We start from the raw sequence: 23204 nt of genomic DNA, 5'->3' as shown, positions 1-23204 counted from the left end.
CTTGACATCTTCAAGATGTTTAACTATGGGCCTAGGATAGCATACAGTCCCATATAGAGATAAAGGAAACAACCCTGGGATTGTAGAGCTAGTGTGAAGGAAAATGACTATCAAGTCTCATAGCATTCCTGGAAATTAGGAAATCTACAAATATCAGCCCCATTTTGCAATGGTGGGAAATCTTGGTATTCTGAGGCTAAGAGATTAGATTCATAATAAATATAATTTGAAGTGGTCCAATATGTCACAATGAATCAGTACCAAAATAAGGACTGGAACCCCGGACTCTTGGCTCCTAGCCAGGACTCTACCCACAAAACTGTATTTCCTGGGTTTTTATTTTTGATCTTGAACTAATTCTCAATCTCTCTCTCTTGCTCTCCAGCTCTCTCTCCCTCCCTTTCTCACATACCATAGATGGCCCTTGTACATGTCCTCCATAAATCACTCTATCATGGAGCGCCTTTGTTGTTCTCTTCGTTAGGTAACCAAAGGAAGATTATGGCAGAGGACTGGGGCTCAACATTAAGGGAGATAATTGAAGGTCATTCAGCTGAAAATAATTCATATTTATCCATGCCTTCCTTTACCAGAGCATCTGGTTTCCGTTAGCCAGCATGGTGTCCTCTGGTCCTGACTGTGGTGGCCTACGGTAACCACATTTTTGCTAAAAAGGAAAAGAATGCTTTCTTACATCTGTTCCCGAGATGTTTTTCCATTCTTCTTTGTACAAAGCAATGCTCTGTATTTAGATGAACAAAGACTAAAACTTCATGGTATTAGGTACTGATGACTGGTCTGCCTCTGGACAGCTTCTCTGCGACTTTCTCTTTCTGTCAAGATCAATCATAGAATGAAAGATTAGGAAAGCTAAGGTCAACCAGTTCATCTTACTAACTCCTGCCAGAACGTCACAGTTCTAAGCAGGTTAAGATTTATTCTATTTGTAAAGAGATTTTCTGTTCTTACCTCCATATACAGAGAATATATTAATTCACTCACTAAGTTCTTACCTGAAACCTGTGGGCAGGTTTCAGTTTACCACCCACAATAGACACGTATTTTTATTTTTACTTTTTTTTGTCCATGACTGCTGTATTAGCAATAGGAACTCATACCTATATTTAAACCAGAATCTCTTTCAGCCTGTTTATTAATAAATGATTCTTTAGCATTAACCTACTAGTTATCTTTTAAGAAGCATATTAGTTAGTTGAAGGAACAAAGCATGAGAGAAAAGAGAAAAGAAAGTGGGAAAAACCCAGTATGCATAAATATTAGAAACACTGAACTTGAAAGTATAGTCAATAATAGGTGAACTTTGACCTTAACCTAAACGGAATGACATTGTTAAAATTAATAGTAATAGCTAAAACGTATCAAGTACTTTCTGTATATTATGCTTGATGCTTTAGGGCCACTGTCTCCTTTAATCCTCACAACAAATCCATAAGGTGAATAATATTCTTATACTCATTTTACATAAAAAGTTGAGGGCCATAGATATATCTGTGGGGTCCTGGCAGGAAACAGATGGAGCATTCAAAAATAGGTTAATTAATTGGAGGAGGTTTTAATAAAAACCCTATTTGCCAAAGTATAGGCAGAGTGTAAGGAAATCATAAGGAATAATGCAGTACCCTGATGCTAGTAATGTTGGGACCATTACTAATCCTAACCCTGGAGAAGGAGAGAATGATTACCAGAAGCCAGAAGGAGAGCCAAGTCAGGAGGTCTATCTGACAGGATCCCCTTCTACAGAGGGATGCAGCCGGCCTATGGGAAATGCAAGGGAGGATGAGGGGGGATAAGTAATCCATCTTCATTCTCTTCCCATGCTCTACTTAGCTAAAAACCAATCAGGAGTCCTAAGCCTGTGGATAAATATGCTCAGGTCAGACTACTGGGGAAGAGAGAAAGGTGGAGAGGGTAGAAAGTGGATCTAGATGGGCACAGTCACTTTCTAAGGCCACAGAGATAGAACAGGTCACTAACGTGAATCAAGGTCTCTAAGTGATGGAGCAGGATTTCAAATTCATAACTGTCTGACTTTAGAGCTCAGGGTCTTAACCACCATGCTCTACTGCTAATGGCTTTGAAATAGTCATTAGCTATTTCAAAGAAGGGAGGTTAATTCAGGCAGCAGAGAGTATAAGGAGATGTAGAGAGGAAGGGACATGCAAAGCTATGACATTTACTAGATGTGAACCTCTGGCAAGACGTCCCTGAGTTCTGCTTTCTCACCTACAAAATACGTCTATAACACAAAATGCAGCTCATTTCTCTCATGCAGTTCATATCATCAATTTCATTATCATTATTTTGATTCAGCCTGGAATAGAAATGAATCACCCAAATTTATGCTCAGAGACAGTAGCCCTCTGTGGCAGTTTACTGCATTGTGAACAACTGCCTGCTTTGTAAGCCACACATCATTGACCCAGGGTCTGAAAGACAGTGGCCATGAAATCTGTTACTTTTTCTTACTGTTTTTACCTCATGTAATAGAAGTGCCTACTCATTTCATCAAACCTGACTCAAGGAATTTTGTAACTATGGCAAAAGAAAAGTTAAGAGAGATGATTTAATTTACAAATTGTTCTCTACTCTATAAAAGGAGTCACCTTAACACAAATGATCAGCTGACCATAAATGGGTCTGAGAGTAGCAGTGCTCTTAGAAGCACATATGGTGCCAAGACCCTATGGGCTCTAAAGAGAGGTCTCAGAGCAGCTTACAAAATATTGTTTAGGAATTTCCTGTGCCAAAAGCAAAGGTGAGAAATAGGACTGCAAATCAGAGGGAAATCCAAGCAAGCAGGAGCCAAGTAGAAAATGCATGACAGGAGCAGTTTGGAAAGAAGTCCAGGGTTGTAACAGAGCCTTTAGTTTCATTCACATGTGACGTGAGAGAGTATCAGATTGAGTTAAAAATCAAGTTTCCAGAATAGAACTTCAATAGAAGGATAGGAACATATCATGTAGTTTGTTCCCTAGAACTTGGAAGAAAAGATAAAGGAAGGGAAAACATGGGAAAAGATAAGAGACTTAAGAGATGAATACAGAAGATCCAAATCCAAAGGATAAGAGTATTGAGAAGAGAGAATAGAGAGGAGAAATAATCAGAACAACAAAGCAAGAAAAAAAATTTTTTTCCAAATTGGAGTGTGAATTTAAAATGGGTAATTCTACCAAATGCCAAGTGATGTAAATAAGAATCACACTTAGGAAAATCATTGTAAAAAAATTAAAACATAAAAAAATAATAAGAGCAGATCATAAAAACCTCCAGGGAAGTCTGTACCTGAAGGCTTTATTAGCTAACACTATGGTGGTAATAAGTTTGCAATATATACCTGGAATCAACACTGTGTACACCTTAACTTACACAATATTATATGTCAATTATATCTCAGTAAAGCTGGGGGAAAATAGCCTCCAGGGAGAAAAGCAGACTTCTTGTCAGTAAAAGCATATGCTAGAGAACAATATTTTAAAGTTCAATGATCATTTGTTTTCAGCCCAGGATTTTTTAAATTAATTTATTTATTTTTTCATGATTTGATACATATATATAGCAAAATGGTTACCACAATAAGGTTAGTTAACATCTCCATTTCCTCACATAATTACCTTTGTGTGTGTGTGTGTGTGTGTGTGTGTGTGTGTGTGTGGTGATAACATTTAAAATCTACTCTCCTAAAAACTTTCAAGTATATAATACAGTATTGTTAATTATAGCCACCATGCTATACATTAGATCCCCAGAACTTATCCATCTTGTAGCTGGGAGTTTATACATTTTGATCAACATCTCCCTATTTCCCCCAACCCCCAGCCCCTGGCAACAACTTTTCTACTGTCTATTTTTATGAGTACAGCTGTTTTAGATTCTGTATAAAAGAGCATGAAGAACTTTTTTTCTCTGTCTGACTTGTTTCACTTAGCAAAGTGCCCTCAAGGTCCATCCATGTTCTCACAAAAACAGAATTTCCTTCTTTTTATGACTGAATAATATTCCATTGTGTATATACCACATTTTATTTATACATTTATCCATCAATGGACATTTAGACTATTTCCATGTCTTGGCTTTTGGGAATAACTCAGCCTAGAATTTTATACCCAAAACTATCAATCAATTTGAGATTAGAATTAATATATTTTAAGACAGGAAAAGACTGCAGAATTGGAAGCATTTCCACTTGGTTAGTAAGCTGGAGGTCTTACTATTTGGAGCTGATTCCTGCCGACTTTGCCTGAATTCCCAGAGACGTGTGGCTGACAGGGTCTTGGTGCTCTGGCCTGGTGTCAGGCCTGAGGCTCTGAGGTGGGAGAGCCGAGTTCAGGACATTGAAACACCAGAGACCTACCAGCCCCACATAATATCAATTGGCAAGAGCTCTCCCAGAGATCTCTGTCTCAATGCTAAGACCCAGCTCCACCCAACAGCCAGCAAGCTCCAGGGCTGGACGCCCCTTGCCAAACAACTAGCAACACAGGAACACAACACCACCCATTAGCAGAGAGGCTGTTTAAAATCATACTAAGTTCACAGGCACCCCAAAAAACACCAGCAGACTCGACCCTGCCCACCAGAAAGAAAAGATCCAGCCCCTCCCACCAGAGGACAGGCATCAGTCCCCTCTACCAGGAAGCCTACACAAGCCACTGAACCAACCTCACCCACTGGCAGCAGACACCAAAAACAACTGGAACTACGGACCTGCAGTCTGTGAAAAGGTGATCCCAAACACAGTAAGTTAAACAAAATGATAAGACACAGAAATATGAAGCAGATGAAGGAGAAAGGTAGGGACCTACCAGACCAAACAAATGTAGAGGAAATAGGCAGTCTATCTGAAAAAGAATTCAGAGTAATGATAGTAAAGATGATCCAAAATGTTGGAAATATAATGGAGAAAATACAAGAAACATTTAACAAGGACCAAGAAGAACTATAGAGCAAACAAGCAATGATGAACAACACAATAAATGAAATTAAAAATTCTCTAGAAGGAATCAATAGCAGAATAACTGAGGCAGAAGAACAGATAAGTGACCTGGAAGATAAAATAGTGGAAATAAATACCACAGAGCAGAATAAAGAAAAAAGAATGAAAAGAATTGAGGACAGTCTCAGAGACCTCTGAGACAGCATTAAATGCACCAACATTCGAATTATAAGGGTCCCAGAAGAAGAAGAGAAACAGAAAGGGTCTGAGAAAATATTTGAAGAGATTATAGTCGAAAACGTCCCTAAAATGGGAAAGGAAGCCATCAATCAAGTCCAGGAAGCACAGAGAGTCCCACACAGGATAAATCCAAGGAGAAACATGCCAAGACACATACTAATCAAACTATCAAAAATTAAATACAAAGAAAAAATATTAAAAGCAGCAAGGGAAAAGCAACAAATAACATACAAGGGAATCTGCATAAGGTTAAAAGCTGATGTTTCAGCAGAAACTCTGCAAGCCAGAAGGGAGTGGCAGGAAATATTTAAAGTGATGAAAGGGAAAAATGTACAACCAAGATTACTCTACCCAGCAAGGATCTCATTCAGATTTGATGGAGAAATTAAAACCTTTTCAGACAAGCAAAAGTTAAGAGAATTCAGCACTATAAAAAGAGCTTGACAACAAATGCTAAAGGAACTTCCCTAGGCAGGAAACACAGAGAAGGAAAAGACCTATAAAAACAAACTCAAAACAATTAAGGAACATACATATTGATAATTACCTTAAATGTAAATGGATTAAATGCTCCAGCCAAAAGACATAGACTGGCTGAATGGATACAAAAACAAGACCCATATATATGCTGTCTACAAGAGACCAACTTCAGACCTAGGGACATATACAGACTGAAAGTGAGGAGATGGAAAAAGATATTCCATACAAATGGAAATCAAAAGAAAGCTGGAGTAGCAATTCTCATATCAGGCAAAATAGACTTTAAAATAAAGACTATTACAAGAGACAAAGAAGGACACTACATAATGATCAAGGGATCAATCCAAGAAGAAGATATAACAATTGTAAATATTTATGCACCCAAAATAGGAGCACCTTAATACATAAGGCAAATGTTAACAGCCATAAGAGGGGAAATCAACAGTAACACAATAATACTAGGGGACTTTAACATCCCACTTTCGCCAGTGGAAAAACCATCCAAAATGAATATAAATAAGGAAACACAAGCGTTAAATGACACATTAAACAAGATGGACTTAATTGGTATTTATAAGACATTCCATCCAAAAACAACAGAAGACACTTTCTCCTCAAGTGCTCATGGAACATTCTCCAGGATAGATCATACCTTGGGTCACAAATCAGCCTCAGTATATTTAAGAAAATTCAAACTGTATGAAGTATCTTTTCCAACCACAACACTATGAAACTAGATATCAACTACAGGAAAAAAAACTGTAAAAAATACAAACAAATGGAGGCTAAACAATACACTACTAAATAACCAAGAGATCACTGAAGAAATCAAAGAGGAAATAAAAAAATACCTAGAAACAAATGACAATGAAAACATGATGACCCAAAACCTATAGGATGCAGTAAAAGCAGCTCTAAGAAGGAAGTTTATAGCAATACAATCTTACCTCAAGAAACAAGAAAAATCTTAAATAAACAACCTAACCTTTTACTTAAGCAATTAGAGAAAGAAGAACAAAAATCCCCCAAAAGTTAGCAGAAAGAAAGAAATCATACAGATCAGATCAGAAATAAATGAAAAAAGAAATGAAGAAAGCAATAGCAAAGATCAACAAAACTAAAAGCCTGTCCTTTGAGAAGATAAACAAAATTGATAAACCATTAGCCAGACTCATAAAGAAAAAAAGAGAGAAGACTCAAATCAACAGAATTAGAAATGAAAAAGGAGAAGTAACAACTGACACTGCAGAAATACAAAGAATCACGAGGGATTACTACAAGGAACTATATGTCAGTAAAATGGACAACCTGGAAGAAATGGACAAATTCTTAGAAAAGCACAACCTTCTGAGACTGAACCAGGAAGAAATAGAAAATATAAACAGACCAGTCACAAGCACTGAAATTGAAACTGTGATTAAAAATCTTCCAACAAACAAAAGCCCAAGACCAGAGGGCTTCACAGGAGAATTCTAGCAAACATTTAGAGAAGAGCTAACACCTATCCTTCTCAAACTCTTCCAAAATACAGCAGAGGGAGGAACACTCCCAATCTCATTCTACGAGGCCACCATCACCCTGATACTAAAACCAGACAAAGATGTCACAAAGGAAGAAAACTACAGGCCAATATCACTGATGAACATCGACGCAAAAATCCTCAACAAAATACTAGCAAACAGAATCCAACAGCACGTTAAAAGGATCATACACCATGAACAAGTGGGGTTTATACCAGGAATGTAAGGATCCTTCAATATATGCAAATCAATAAACGTGATACACCATATTAAATTGAGGGAAAAAAAACATATGATAATCTCAATAGATGCAGAAAAAGCTTTTGACAAAATTCAACACCCACTTATGATAAAAACACTCCAGAAAGTAGGCATAGAGGGAACTTACCTCAAGGCCATATATGACAAACCCACAGCCAACATCGTTCTCAATGGTGAAAAACTGAAATGATTTCCACTAAGATCAGGAACAAGACAAGGTTGCCTACTCTCAGCACTATTATTCAACATAGTTTTGGAAGTGTTAGCCACAGCAATCAGAGAAGAAAAAGAAATAAAAGGAATCCAAATTGTAAAAGAAGAAGTAAAACTGTCACTGTTTGCAGATGACATGTTACTATACATAGAGAATCCTAAAGATGCTACCAGAAAACTACTGGAGCTAATCAATGAATTTGGTAAAGTAGCAGGATACAAAATGAATGCACAGAAATCTCTTGCATTCCTATACACTAAGGATGAAAAATCTGAAAGAGAAATGAAGGAAACACTCCCATTTACCACTGCAACAAAAAGAATAAAATACCTAGGAATAAACCTACCTAAGGAGACAAAAGACCTGTATGCAGAAAACTATAAGACACTGTGAAAGAAATTAAAGATGATACAAACAGATGGAGAGATATACCATGTTCTTGGATTGGAAGAATCAACATTGTGAAAATGACTATACTACCCAAAGCAATCTACAGATTGATTGCAATCCCTATCAGACTATCAATGGCATTTTTCACAGAACTAGAACAAAAAATTTCACAATTTGTATGGAAACACAAAAGACCCCGAATAGCCAAAGCAATCTTGAGAAAGAAAAACGGAGCTGGAGGATTCAGGTTCCTAGGCTTCAGACTATACTACAAAGCCACAGTAATCAAGACAGTATGGTACTGGCACAAAAACAGAAATATAGATCAATGGAACAGGATAGAAAACCCAGAGATAAGCCCACGCACATATGGTCACCTTATCTTTGATAAAGGTGACAAGAATATACAATGGAGAAAAGACAGCTTCTTCAATAAGTGGTGCTGGGAAAACTGGACAGCTACATGTAAAAGAATGAAATTAGAACACTCCCTAACACCATACACAAAAGTAAACTCAAAATGGATTAAAGACCTAAATGTAAGGCCAGACACTATCAAACTCTTAGAGGAAAACATAGGCAGAACACTCTATGACATAAATCACAGCAAGATCCTTTTTGACCCAGCTCCTAGAGAAATGGAAAAAAAAACAAAAATAAACAAATGGGGCCTAATGAAACTTAAAAGCTTTTGCACAGCAAAGGAAACCATAAACAAGACGAAAAGACAGCCCTCAGAATGGGAGAAAATATTTGCAAACAAAGCAACTGACAAAGGATTAATCTCCAAAATGTACAAGCAGTTCATGCAGCTCAATATAAAAAAACAAACAACCCAATCCAAAAATGGGCAGAAGACCTAAACAGACATTTCTCCAAAGAAGATAACCAGCTTGCCAACAAACACATGAAAGAATGCTCAACGTCACTATTCATTAGAGAAATACAAATCAAAACTACAATGAGGTATCACCTCACACCAGTCAGAATGGCCATCATCAAAAAATTTACAAACAATAAATTCTGGAGAGGGTGTGGGGAAAAGGGAACCCTCTTGCACTGTAGGTGGGAATGTAAATTGATACAGCCAATATGGAGAACAGTATGGAGGTCCCTTAAAAAACCAAAAATAGAACTACCATATGACCCAGCAATCCCACTACTGGGCATATACCCTGAGAAAACCATAATTCAAAAACAGTCATGTACCACAATGTTCATTGCAGCACTATTTACAATAGCCAGGACATAGAAGCAACCTAAGTGTCCACTGACAGATGAATGGATAAAGAAGATGTGGCACATATATACAATGGAATATTACTCAGCCATAAAAAGAAAGGAAACTGAGTTATTTGTAGTGAGGTGGTTGGACCTAGAGTCTGTCATACAGAGTGAAGTAAGTCAGAAAGAGCAAAACAAATACCATATGCTAACACATATATATCGAATCTAAAAAAAAATATGGTTCTGAGGGCTTCCCTGATGGCGCAGTGGTTGAGAATCTGCCTGCCAATGCAGGGGACACGGGTTCGAGCACTTGTCTGGGAAGATCCCACATGCCGTGGAGCAACTAGGCTCGTGAGCCACAACTACTGGGCCTGCGTGTCTGGAGCCTGTGCCCCGCAACAAGAGAGGTCGCGATAGTGAGAGGCCCGTGCACCGCGATGAAGAGTGGCTCCCGCTTGCCGCAACTAGAGAAAGCCCTTGCACAGAAACGAAGACCCAACACAGCCAAAAATAAATAAATAAATAAATAAATAAATAATAAAAAATATAAAGGAATTCCTTTAAAAAAAAATGGTTCTGAGAAACCTAGGGGCAGGACAGGAATAAAGATGCAGACGTAGAGAATGGACTTGAGGACATGGGAAGGGTGAAGGGTAAGCTGGGACGAAGTGAGAGAGTAGCATTGACATATATACACTACCAAATGTAAAATAGATAGCTAGTGGGAAGCAGCTACATCACACAAGTAGATCAGCTCAGTGCTTTGTGACCACTTAGAGGGGTGAGATAGGGAGGGTGGGAGTGAGACGCAAGAGGGAGGGGATATGGGGATATATATGTATACATATAGCTGATTCACTTTGTTGTACAGCAGAAACTAACACAACATTGTAAGGCAATTATACTCCAATAAAGATGTTAAAAAAAAAAAAAAACCTACAGAATTGTCTCCCATGTTCACCCTCTCATAGGCTATCACTTTCAGGAATAAACCAAGAAAGAGGAAGACATGGGATCCAGCCAATTGTATATCTAATGCAGGAAGACATAAAAGGAAGCCCCAGGTGTTAGGTCTAAGTAGTTCAGGCAGTTAGACAAAAATTCTCTGAGGATGGTCTCTGTGGGGGAAAAAAGAATAGCATTGATTTATCACTTTTTTTTTTTTTAATATGGGGAGAATTAAGTAGTATAGCTATTAAGATGTAGTATTTGGAAAAACTCTAGAATATGATCAATATAAAACACTTGCATACAAAGCAAATTTAAAAAACCTCAAGACTAATAATTAAAGAGAACTGTAAAGGAAATGTATAGTCCAAACAGTAACAGAAGTAAATCATCACATTATTTTCATCTAGAGGTCTGGGTCAGGGAAGGCCTGGAGACAGAGAAAATCACTAGGAAGCTCTTTCAGTTACCCAGGTGAGACACAATGGTGGTCTGATCCAAGGCTGTGTCAGTGAGATGGAGATGGAGTGGGCAAATTTTAGATATATTTAGGAATTATAATAGAGAAATTGGGAGGTTGATAACAGAGAGGGAAGAGTCAAGATAGATTCCATGGGTCTGGTTCAGAAATCTAGGCATAAAAGAGTACCATTCACTGAGAAAAGAAATACTGAAGGAGAAGAAGGTTTGAAAAGTACAATGGTGAGCTCATTTCAACCTGCGATGCTAAAGGGATATCTCAGTGAAAATGATCAGTTGGTAGCTGGATATATGGTCTGGAGCTCTGGAGAAAAAATGGTTTAACATGTGGTACCTTAAGCTGTGAGAGAGGGTGGGTTAATAGCTCATGATTGATCGTTCTCTGGGCTTGAAAATCAAATTAATTAACAAATTCTAGGGAAAATAATTTAGGATAGTAAGCAATAAAATTTATGTGAAATCTTTCTAAAGCTGTATTTCAGTTGTTTTCATCCTTATAGATGTTGAATTTAAAAGAATGCATTCCAACATGAAAAGATGTTCAACATCACTCATCATCAGAGAAACGCAAATCAAAACCACAATGAAATATCACCTCACACCCGTCAGAATGGCTATCACCAAAAAGACCACAAATAATAAATGCTGGTGAGAATGTGGAGAAAGGGGAACCCTCATACACTGTTGCTGGGAATGTAAATTGGTACAGCCGCTATGGAGAACAGTATGAAGGTTCCTCAGAAAGCTAGAAATAGAACTATCATATGATTCAGCAATCCCACTCCTGGGCATATATCCAAAGAAAATGAAAACACTAATTCAAAGTGATACATGCACCCCAATGTTCATAGCAGCATTATTCACAATTGCCAAGATATGGAAGCAACCTAAGTGTCCATCAACAGACAACTGGTTAAAGAAGATGTGGTATATATACACAATGGAATACTACTCAGTCATAAAGAAAGAATGAAATTTTGCCATTTGTAATGACAGGGATGGACCTGGAGGATATTATGCTAAGTGAAATAAGTCGGAGAGAGAAAGACAAATACTGTATGTTATCACTTATATGTTGAATCTAAAAAATAACTAGTGAATATATCAAGAAAAAAGCAGACTCACAGACATAGAAAAAAACAAACTAGTGGTTACCAGTGGGAGAGGGAAGGAGTGATGGACAAGATAGGAGTAGGGGATTAAGAGATGTAAACTACTATGTATAAGATAGATAAGACCAAGGATATATTGTACAGCACAGGGAATATAGCCAATATTTTATAATAATTATAAATGGAGTATAAGCCATAAAAATTTTGTAGCACTATGTTACACACCTAAAACTAATATAATATTTTAAATCAACTGTATCTCAATTAAAAAAGAATTTAAGTTAAAAAAGAAAGAAAGAAAGAGAGAGAGAGGGAGGGAGAGAGGAAGGAAGGAAGGAAGAAAGAAAGAAAAGAAGGAAGGAAGGAAGGAAGAAAGAAAATGTGTGGGTTAAAAAAAAATGCATTCCATTTCATCCAACTAAAATAATTTCAGTATAACAAGTATTTTACTTGTGTCACCTCAAACTCCATGAAGCTGATACACAGACCTTGATGACTACTTCTTATTTCTCTCCTCAATCCATTTCTCTCACAGACCACCACTAATCTCCTTTAAATCCCTACACAAGCATATCTTGTCTTTTTGCTCCCCAACTCCCCACTTTTTCCTCTCAACCCTCCATCACAAAATCTCAAAAACCATTCAAACAAATCAGGACTACGATTTGCAGAGTGGGGAAAAGAAACAGCACTAAATAGGCCAAGCTAGAGTCCTTTTTAGTGTCAGGGAAGGAAAAAGGTTGGAAATATGCATATAGTGATAAGCTTTATCCCATCTATATGTATTGTTCCTAAATAATGACCCAGCAGTGTTAAGTATTCAATGTAGTTAACAGCAGAGTGTTTTCCAGAGGAAGGCCAGCTTCCCATCCACCAATGGGCCTCACAGGTGATACAGTTCTGGATCTGGCTCTTACCTTGTCAGCGTCTCTCCATCATCAGTCCTGGGAAGACTAATCAAACTAATCAAACTCACAGGAGATTGAAGTTTATCAGTCCAATTAGACTGTCCCTTCCTTCACTTATTCTGGGAGAGATACTCCTTCCAGGTTCTAGAATAATGATATTTTTCCCATCCAGGGTACTACCTTCTCATTAGCAGAACAGTTCATGATGAAAATGCTACTTAGTGAGCAGAAAATAAAAACAAATGGAAATATGCATGATCTTAAACAAAATCTCCTACTCATGCTAGAGGTGGGGCTGTGGGATGAAGGATCATTGCCCCACAATACGCTGCAGTGATTGAGTATTTGTGTCTCCTAATTCCCTGTCTCTGGACTGCTCAGTTGTAGTTTCCCTTTCTATTCCTCCAGACTGAACTGTCTTCTGTGCATTCAACTCTTTCTCCATATGAAGTACAATACAATGGGGTTCCCATTACTAAATTAAAATCACATTCTAGAACTGCTTGCTTGAAATTACACCCAGGTGACCTTAACTGGAGCTTTTCGTGTTCCCAAACACTTCAGGCACTTATTTACAGTCTCCAGGCCTACTCCCACAGATGGCAAACCTTATTTCTCCTTTTTCCAACTTAGGAGGAAGCATCTCACTGCTGTTCTGATTGTATGGCTGTCATTCAATAGAAGAATAAAAATCTATCAATACATCTCAGTCATGTTACATCCTTCCCTCTCTTCTTCTTCTGTCCTCTCTCTTCTGTCTCTCCTCTCTCTCTCTCAAATGTACCCCCTCTAGTTATACAAAAGCCACAGAATGTAAAAACAAAATATTTTTCATTTTTAGAAATCAAAGTCACCAGCCAAAGTAGAATAGTTACAATGTTTGGAGAGGGGTGAAGTCTGACTCAGGTATTAGTAGAAACTCTGCATTAGACAGTTTTCATAGATTTTTTCTTTTTATTTTTTTCATAAATTTTTTACGTTGGTCAAATTTTTTGCAAATTGTACTTTGATAGAGCACAAAGAGAACTTATATTCTACAATTCACATAGTTGCTTTCATTGATTGATCTGTTTCATGTTCCACCATAATTCTACCTGTTATTTTATCTTTTATCTCCTCTTGGTTGTTAGCCTATCACTTGGGGACATTGGGGCAGTGGTGTGACCATATTATAACACAATGCCTGGCATGTAGTCAACGTGATGATTCAACACGGCAGAGCAGGCAGTGGCTTCCTGTGTCCCCCCCGTCTACACATTTCACCTGCCGGTCCTCTCACCTGCCGGTCCTCTCCGGATCTCACAGCTCTTCTCTTTCCTTTTTAGAGGCAAAAACACAGAAGTGTTTAGAGGCAGAAACACAGAAACAATCATTCAGTTTGATGACATGCAAGCAGAGTGAAAAATAATTCACCTGGACAGATAAGGGATGAGGTGGAGATGAGGAAGGAAATTCTTTTAAGACTGGAGAAAGAAGAGGAGTGGGGGATGTAATGGATTGTTGATTCCATTTTCTGGCTTTTCCATGCCTCCTAGTTAAGATATCAGTAGCAAATTTCATTTAAGCATCTGACAGCATTTTCACTTTGAGTCTTGGGCTCCTGATGGAAGTCTGGAAAAGCTATCGAGAAGTTAGCTCTTCCTTCCTCACCTCCACACGCACACAGAGAAACCCATACACAGACACGACTGGCACACCCACGGAGAAGCCACATGTGCACCTAAGAACACATGGACAGGCAGACAATAAAAATGCCTAGTGGTAGCAAGAACCACTCCAGCCACAGATGCCTTCTGCTGCAGACAGCACATGTGCTTGCATTCTCACACCCACACAGGCACAAAGACCCACACGCAGATGCCACAGCCACACCCACAGTCCTTACTTACTCAGCTGTGACTTTCCTCCCACATGCCTTATTTGAACACAAGGCTGTCTCTAATTAGAATCTCTCAAGTCCATCTTTGCCTGACTAATCAAACTTCTCAGTGCAGCCTCATGAAAACTCAACTTCTAAACTGCTCAAAATAACTGAGAATGGAAGAGAAATAAAGGACAGCTCACTAGACACCTGGGGGAACTGAAATTTGGAAAGTTAGGTGGAAAGGCTGTCAGGGTTAGTAGTGTCCCACCTCCCCACCAGATATTTTAGTAGATGGACACGTAGGTGATCTGGAAATGCCAACAATGCAGTAATTACGAAAGAGATGACCACTGATACTAAAAGGAGAAGAAAATATGACCTATGATGGAAAGAAAATGAACTTGAGAACCAAACAGACTTAGATCCAAATATAGCATTGCTATTTACTGTTAACTTGGGCAAGCTATTTAGTCTTTAACAGTTTACTCAACAATAAGATCTACATTCAAGTATCTTTATGAGGATTAAATGTAATGATATATGTAAAGTGGTTATTACAGTGTTTAGTTTCATAAACATGTGTTTTATTTTTGTTATTGAAATTGTTCCCAAAATATCCTGTGAGCTCTCCCAGCAAAAGACAATGGCTTGAGTTTTCAGCTCTCTAAGACAAATTAGAAAAGTTACATGCTCCCTCTTTCCTTGGGAATAGAGTGCCATTGGTAAACAATATTTGGTAAAGGAATAAGTGAATGAGCAAATAAATGAATGATTGAATGAATGGTGTAACTATATTATACATTGCTGTTCTTAGAATCATCAGTATCTAATATTAAATCTAGCATGTAGTTCTAGTACTAGAGGTTTCTCAGTTTGATAGGAGAGACAGCTAGTAAAACATAATTCTAATAAAATGAGAGAGATATTGCAAGGTTTTATTACAGCAGAGGGAAAAAAATGTAGTTCTGCTGGGGGACAAGAGAATGTTCCAATAAAGTCCTTCAAAACAGTGGTATGTAATCTAGGACAGGAAAAACTCATAAAGACATTCCAGGGAGAAGAAGGATATGGGCAGAAGTACAGAAGCATAGATGATGCTTACTTAGGGCAAAATGAATAGGCCAAAGTGGCTAGAATGTTGGGGACATGGGGTGCCATGCCAAGTGATAAATCTGGAAAGATAGTTTTGGGAACCACCTTATGGAGGACCTTGCATAATGAGTATCTTTGCATAAGAAGACATTATCTTTAACTCAGAGGGTGACAGGCAAGAAAATGACATGGTCAGATGTGTATTTTAAAGAGATCACTCTAACATAAGCATGAGGATTGATTCAATCAGGACAAAATGGAAGCCTGGAAGATGTCAGTTTAAGGCCTCATCCTCTTTCATATGCATTATTACAATGGTATCCATAAGGCAGGGAAACAGAGTATACAAAGAAGAGCATTTTCTCAGCAAAAATTTATGAGGTTGAATTGGCAAGAATTAGAAAATGGATTAAATTTGTGGAGTGAGTGAAAAGAAAGAATTACAGATGACTGAGAATATAAAGTATTGTGACTGACTAAATGTTGTTTTATTAATCGAAATAAAGAACCACTGCAGTTATCTATTGCTGCATAATGATTTATTCCCAAAACTTAGTGGCTTAAAATAACACAATCATTTGTGATCATCTCTTATGGTTTTGGAGGCTGATTGCCTTAGCCTTACAGTTCTTGTTCAAGATCTCTCACGTGTTGCGGTCAGATGGCGGCTGTGGCTGGAATCATCGCAAAGCCTTCCTCTTTCATATGCCTAGAGGTTCATATTGGCTGTCAACTGGGACCTCACTTGGAGCTGTTGACCAGAGTGCCTACACTTGGCCTCTCCATGTGGCCTAGGCTTTCTCACAGCGTGGTGGCTGGGTTCCAATAGCAAGTGTTCCAAGAAAACCAGGTGGAAGTGAATGGAATTTTTATGACCTGGCCTTAGAAGTTACATGAAGTCACTTCTGCTACTAGTCACTTCACTGGTCAAGGTTGTCACAAAGGTCCACCCAGGTTCAGGGAGGGAACAGAGACCCTCAACTCTGGATGAACAGAGTTACAATGTCACAGTGAGATACATTGTGCAGTCATCTTAGGAAAATACAACCTGCCACAAGAACATAGAATAAAGAGCAAATCTGAGTCCCGTTTTAAATGTGTTGACTTTCAAATGTCTGCAGAACACCCAGATGAAGAAGATAAGTGGGAAATTATAAATTTGGTTTTGGAGTTCAGGAGACCTGAGAGTTGTCAGAATATAGGTGATAATGGAAGTCATGGGGTAGATGTTGTTATCCAGGGATTAGGGAAGAAAAGAGAAAAGAAGGGAAAAGAGGAGGAGGGATGGGAGGGGAGAGGAGAAGAGGGGAGGGTTATTAGTTTCCTAGGACTGCCAGAACAAAGTACCCACAAACCAGGGCTAAACAGAAATGTATTGTCTCATGGTTCTGGAGGCTAGAAGTCTGAAATCAAGATGTTGGCAGGGCCATGATCCCCCTGAAGTCTCTCAGGGAGCAGCCATCCTCGCCTCCCCCAGTTTCTGGTAACCCCCTGGTGTTCCTTGGTTTGTGGCAGCATAACTCCAGTCCCTCCTCCCTCTTCACGTGGCTGCCTCCCCTGTACATATGCTCTATCAAATTTATTTTTTCCTATAAGGACACAAGTCATATTGGACTAAGAACCCATCCTACTCCAGTATAACCTCATGTCAATTTAGCTAATTACATTTGCAATGACCCTATTTCTAAATAAGCTCACATTCTAAGGTACTAAGGATTAGGGCTTTAACATACCTTTTTGGAGGAGATGCAATTCAACCCATAATAGGGAAGAAGGTGAAGGAAGGGGAAAGGATGACAGAATCAGAAGCCCAGGGAAGCTACAATGTAAGGATGAAACAGAGGAAGGGGAACCAGTGGGGGAAAAACATCAGAAGGAACAACCTGGGAGGAATACATGGCACAAGGATTTGGGGATTGAAGAAAGAAAGATGTGGACCAAAAGTACTCAGTTAACAAAAGGACTGAACAGTTTCTATTTGAGTCATGAACGGGGAGGTTCTTAGAAACTTTGGTAGGACCAGACTTCGCAGAGGAGCAGAAGCGAATTTGTGAGATGCTGATGAGTGAAAGGAAAATGAAGAGCCAGCAGTCAACCTACATCATGGAGCTACAGAAATTTCAGAGGAACTTCTCTAAGGAGTTTGCTCAAAAGTTAACGCTACTAATCTCTTCTTCCTGTTAGCTAAGTTCCATATACAAAACTCAAAAAAAAAAAAAACTTGAAAGCGAGAAGGGGGAGACAAAAACATAATTGCGGGGAGCAAGCTGGGAGTGCCATTTTAGGAACTTTCTTGTGGTTTTCCCATAACTGGAAAAGCGGCTTTCTGACATGATCTGATCCAGGATGGCTGCTGAGTGCAGAGTACCCAAAAGCCGTTCACAGAAGTGAGAGCTGCAGATGCCAGGACAGGACGTTGCAAAGAGAAAATGAGTGATTAATTTAAGGAATAATATCAAAGGTTTGGAGAATGGAGGGAGGATACGAATGCCAGGAGAAAAAGGATGTGGTCAGGGCTCGGCTTAATTATTTATTTCCTTGATGCCTAAGGAGCATCCAAGCAGAGAGGCCATTCTGGGCAGCTTCCTTTAACACTGTAGTTTCCACAAGTGAGCCACAGAGGAAGCAGATCTTTTCTTCTCCAACACTCTTCATATACCTGTTCCACACCCCCAAGACCCAGACCTGCTGACTTTCTCACTCTTCTCTGAATCTCCTGTTCTTCTCCCACATTTTATTCTCACATTCCCTACTCTCTTCCTTTAAATACGTCTGACTTTTGCTTTTCTCTTATCCCTTTCTCATAGTCAGCCTAATCATGGAACAGACAACGGAAGGGGTGCTCTGTCCCGCTCCCTTTCTAAAACTTTTGTTTCATCCATAAAATCAGTAGTCCTCATCCTTGTCCATATTTCCTAAGTCACAATGACAGACAGACAAAGGAAAAGATAACACTTGTGTGGTTCCCCCAGAATATGGAATAAGATATACACAGCCCCGGAACTGCAGGCCATGAACTAAATAGAAATGGCAGAATTCAAGCTAGAGTTTTACAAGCTGAATGTGGTTAGTGCAATGGCTCCTAATGTGTCCCCAAAGGGCAACTGATCCTTTATTCTTAAGGATCTTTATTCTTAAGGCGGGTGAGAATTTTGGCTTAGGATTCACATCAGAAGGAGTTTTGTTCTAATTGGCTGAGTGCACAAGAGTGCTAGAGATCCACCTCAACTTGTTAGCTTACTGGGAGGAATAGGGTAAGGGAGGGTGGCAAGTCCATTTATTCCAAAGTATATGGGATAATAAATGAAAAAAAAAATCTTTAAATACACAGCAAAAGGAGTGAATAGGAAATGTGTTAAGGAATGTAGCTTAGCACAAGTTAACAAGTAATATAACTATGCTCATATGAAGTATAATGAGTAAACTTGGGAGGCAACAAAGCATAGCAGACAAGAGAGCAGACTCTAGAGCCAGGGTCCCTTGGTTCATATCTTAGCTCTACTGAGACAAATTATTCAGTATCTCTGTGCCTCGGTATCCCCAGCTATAAAATGGGAATGACAATAATAACGGTACCAAATCCATAGAGAAGACTAATGAGAAGACTAAATGAGTTAATATAAATTAAGATTTTAGAACAATTAGGTGCATAGTAACACTATACAAATTTTACTTTTATTATGAAAATTAACAGTTAGCTAAGTACCTAAAACTATACCATATTTTTTAAAATTTTAGCCTCTAATAATATATTTCATATAGCATGATGTATTTTATATAGTACATAGTACAATAGAACATTTTTAGTTTAAATGTCAGTTTTATTTTAAAAAACATTTGTCTCATAAACACTTTAAAATTTTAAGATCTAAAATAAGTTTTTTTAAATGTAGCATTTTGTAAATGCTGTTTGTTCTTTACTCAAATATCCAAAAATATAAAGAGAATATACTCAGTTTTTATAAAAGGAAATAAAATGAGGTTAACATTGAAAATGAAAAGCAGATTTCTTTTAAAACTTGGTTTTAGATAAATGCACATACTATTGTTTTCCACAATAAAATGTAGCCCGTGTTTTGGAGGGATGGGTATCCTGAGTATCAGCTTTAATTAATGAAATTTAAAATCCACATCCTTAACCTCTACCATGTTTAAGGTGTGACCTTGAATAAATTGGCAATCCATCCCTGCTTTTACTTGGTAAACATCCTGGTGACACTGAACCAGCTAACTTTGGGTACCAGTAACGTATATCTCACTACCATCAACTTTAAATGCTCTACTTGCCTACACACACATATACATACACACAGATACATATACATTTGCACCATTTAGAAATATTACTTTTAATAGCAGGTAACCTAACAGTTGCTTCAGTAAATATGGGATTGTTATTTTCATATAACAAAAATGCGTGCAGGTAAATGGTTTCTGGCATTGGTTCCGTGGCTCAAAAATGACAAGGCTTTCTCTTCAGGTTGTAGGATGTTTGCTCATAAGCCATCACTTCAATATTCACGGCAGGAAGAAAGGGTGGCGGGGGGAGGCAGTCATATACAGCATCACTGATGTCTGTCCTTGTATCAGAAAAGCAGAAACCTCCCTGGAGTCTCCCTTCCCCCCTTTACACACACACAGCCAACTTTCCCTTAGTTTCATCATCCAGAATTGGGTCCCGTGACCACCTGTAGTTGCAAAGGAGGCTGGGAAAGTGGGGAACAGGTTGCTAATGATTGTCTTAGATGAAACATGATTCATCATCTGGGCCTAGGCATTACCACCCTGAACAAAATTAGGGCCCTGTTATCAAAGAAGAAGGGACTATAGCTATGGGATAGGTAACAAGTAACGTCTGTCACAATAATTTACCACTTATTGGGAGCCTATATGTAGAAGGCACAGACCTAGTCACTTTACACACATGATATCATTTAGTCTTCACAACACTGTGAAACAGTTATTTGTAAATGTTCTTTGTTCTCTATTCTTTATAAATAAGGAAAGTGAGCCTCACTAAGGCTGTAAGTACCTTGCCCAAAGTCACACAACTAGTAAGGCAGCCTGAGATTTGAGCTCAGGTCTGATTCTAAGCTCACATACTTTCTACAATATCATACTGCCCATCATCTTACCATCTGTCCCTTGGCCATCCTTAATTCTGGCCACAGCGTATCCCTGGCCACAACATATCCACAACGTATCCCTCCGACTTCATACAGTCTTGATCACAAGCCCTCTCTGCAGAAAATGTAAGCCATTCTGAATCTTGATTTAGAAAATGGCACATGGTCTTCATATATGTCAAAATGTTGGCAATACAACAGTGCACAGAACAAACAGGCTCCTGATCTTTGGGTTTCCATTCTGGTGGGGAAGAACGGCATTAAGCATGTAAACAAATAAAGATAATTTCAGATAATGAGAGCCTTATGAAGAAGATGAAACAAGATAACGTGATAATGAAAAATCTGCAGGCTACTTTTGATAAGATGCCTCGAAAAGACTAAGCCCTGATTGCTAGAAGGAATTAGCCTAGTCAAATTCAGGGAAAAGTGAACTCCAGGCAGCGGGCCTAAGAAATGCAAAGGCCCAGAAGCAGAGATGTTTTGTAGGTACAGAAAGTTGGTCAGTGACGTTGGAAAATAATGATTGAGAAAGACATGATAAGAAATGAGATCTGAGGGGAATCTGTATTTTATTCAAAATGCAATGGGAATTTTGATACGTTTTAAATAAGCAGGGGTAACATGATCCTTTTTTTTTTTTTTAAATCACTGTGGTAGCTGCGAAAAGAGGCTTGACAAGGCATATGAGAGGAAGTAAAGATTTCAGTGAGGCGGCTTGGCCAGAGCAGTGCTGGTAAAGATGGGGTAAAGAGAGATCGTTCAATATAGATAAACATGATGACACAACTTACCTTTGGGGAAATTTGTTTTGTCATTCATTCCATTTTATCTTGGCTATGCAAACCACTGCGTTTTATCACATTCATATGCATGTGCTCCAATGAACTGCGCCCACTATTTTCTTCTGAAATGCTTTTAGAAAAAAATAAATGCTTTAACACACCGACAAAATTCAGCCAGATATTTAGCATTTTCCCCTACTTGAATGGACTGTATCTACAGGGCAGTTCTGAGGCAGTCAGTTCATTCAGTATCTGAATTCAGAGCTCTCCCATCTTCCTAGGAAAAACATCAATAATGGTCCATCTCATATCTTTTTACAGATACAGCCTTTCAGAGGTTTAGTTTTGCATAATTTGCCATAATGAATTACAAACTTCTCCCTTTTTCTCTGGGTTCATGAAATTAGTCAGGATAATAGAAGTAAGATTCTCCCAGAAACTGTGTGCTGGGGCTAATCAGTGTGTTCCTAATTGGAATTATGAGTAGACTAACTGAGGAGACACTTATGTCACTTTTGAAAGCTTCCATTGTAAATTCACTATGGCTGAATGCAAACGCCTTCTGGAAAAACCATCTTCATTTCATTGCAATGGGAGCTGATAATAGTGCTGGTGTTGCCTAGAGTGCAATTTAGATGACCATTACCCAGCCTACACTATTTTGCTCTTTTGTTACTTAAGCCCTTCAACAACGTCTGGCCAGTCATCCTCAGAATGTGCTTTGTGTACCAAGTTTAAACTTCTTAAATTATGATGGAAAGGAGATATGTAGCAACGGAATGAATTCCGTGCAAATAATTTGAATTTTCATTTTCATTAATGAAGATAATGATGACTTTATCCACAAGGCACAAGGGGAAACCAGGGTCTGGCTGCTATCTGGGTAATTGAACAAGGAATGAAACTGGATGACTGAGGCCCAAAGCATTCCAAGCCGGAAATCTTGGGCTCATGGATCTTTCATAGGCTTAAAGACCCTGCTTTAAGGACTTCTAAGGGGAAGGCCTACATTTGGGAATCTTCAGAGGGTTGAAAACAGATCTCCAGGTGATCAATGCAGAGTGAACGTTTTCGGTTACAATATCCAATTAAAACATTCTTGTACAACTGAAGGAAAGGAAAGAAATCAGAAGACGTTTAATGCCTTTTAAATCCAGATAAGTTTAACTATAATAAAAACACATGCCAACTCCCCGACTTCCTGGCCTAATAAGTCCCAGGTATGGTTGTGAAGCCGAATCCAAACTGTAGGAACAATGAACGGAAAAATCTTGGTGCAACTGCAGTCTCTATGGTCCCATATTCTGAGTTAGTCTCAGCAGCCAAAACAGTGATGTATAAAATGTTGTGGAAAATGGGTCTTTACTTCCAGACTCTAAGTTCCAAATAAATTTTAAGCATCTCCTGGTAGTTAGGGATTGCTAACCAGTATTTAGATTTTCTATATCACTTTTTGTTAATTAAACAAACATTTTAAAAAAAGAGAGAGCTGCTATTACTTTATGTGTATTTTCAATAGCAACACACCGTATTAGCTTCTGTTTATCACAGACTTCCCTAATCTAGGGGATCTCATTATATGGCTTTTAGATCTTCTTAT

The 23204-nt window shown here is 38.5% G+C and overlaps 1 long non-coding RNA gene across 3 annotated transcripts in view; it reads right to left on the bottom strand.

Moving 5' to 3' along the window:
• Positions 1–23204, bottom strand: part of LOC132373280 (uncharacterized) — a 205689-nt gene that overhangs the window by 56936 nt on the left and 125549 nt on the right. The window contains exons 3-5 of one of the 3 annotated variants that reach the window (XR_009505397.1): positions 21614–21734; positions 14017–14054; positions 695–833 (exon numbers count right to left, since the gene is read on the bottom strand). This is a non-coding gene — a long non-coding RNA (uncharacterized LOC132373280). The remainder of the gene's footprint in view (positions 1–694; positions 834–14016; positions 14055–21613; positions 21735–23204) is intronic. The other 2 variants (XR_009505399.1, XR_009505398.1) reach the window with 2 other exon arrangements.

Source organism: Balaenoptera ricei, chromosome 1 (genome assembly GCF_028023285.1).
Source record: "Balaenoptera ricei isolate mBalRic1 chromosome 1, mBalRic1.hap2, whole genome shotgun sequence".
Lineage (NCBI taxonomy): Eukaryota > Metazoa > Chordata > Mammalia > Artiodactyla > Balaenopteridae > Balaenoptera > Balaenoptera ricei.
This window is presented reverse-complemented; position numbering and strand designations above follow the sequence as displayed.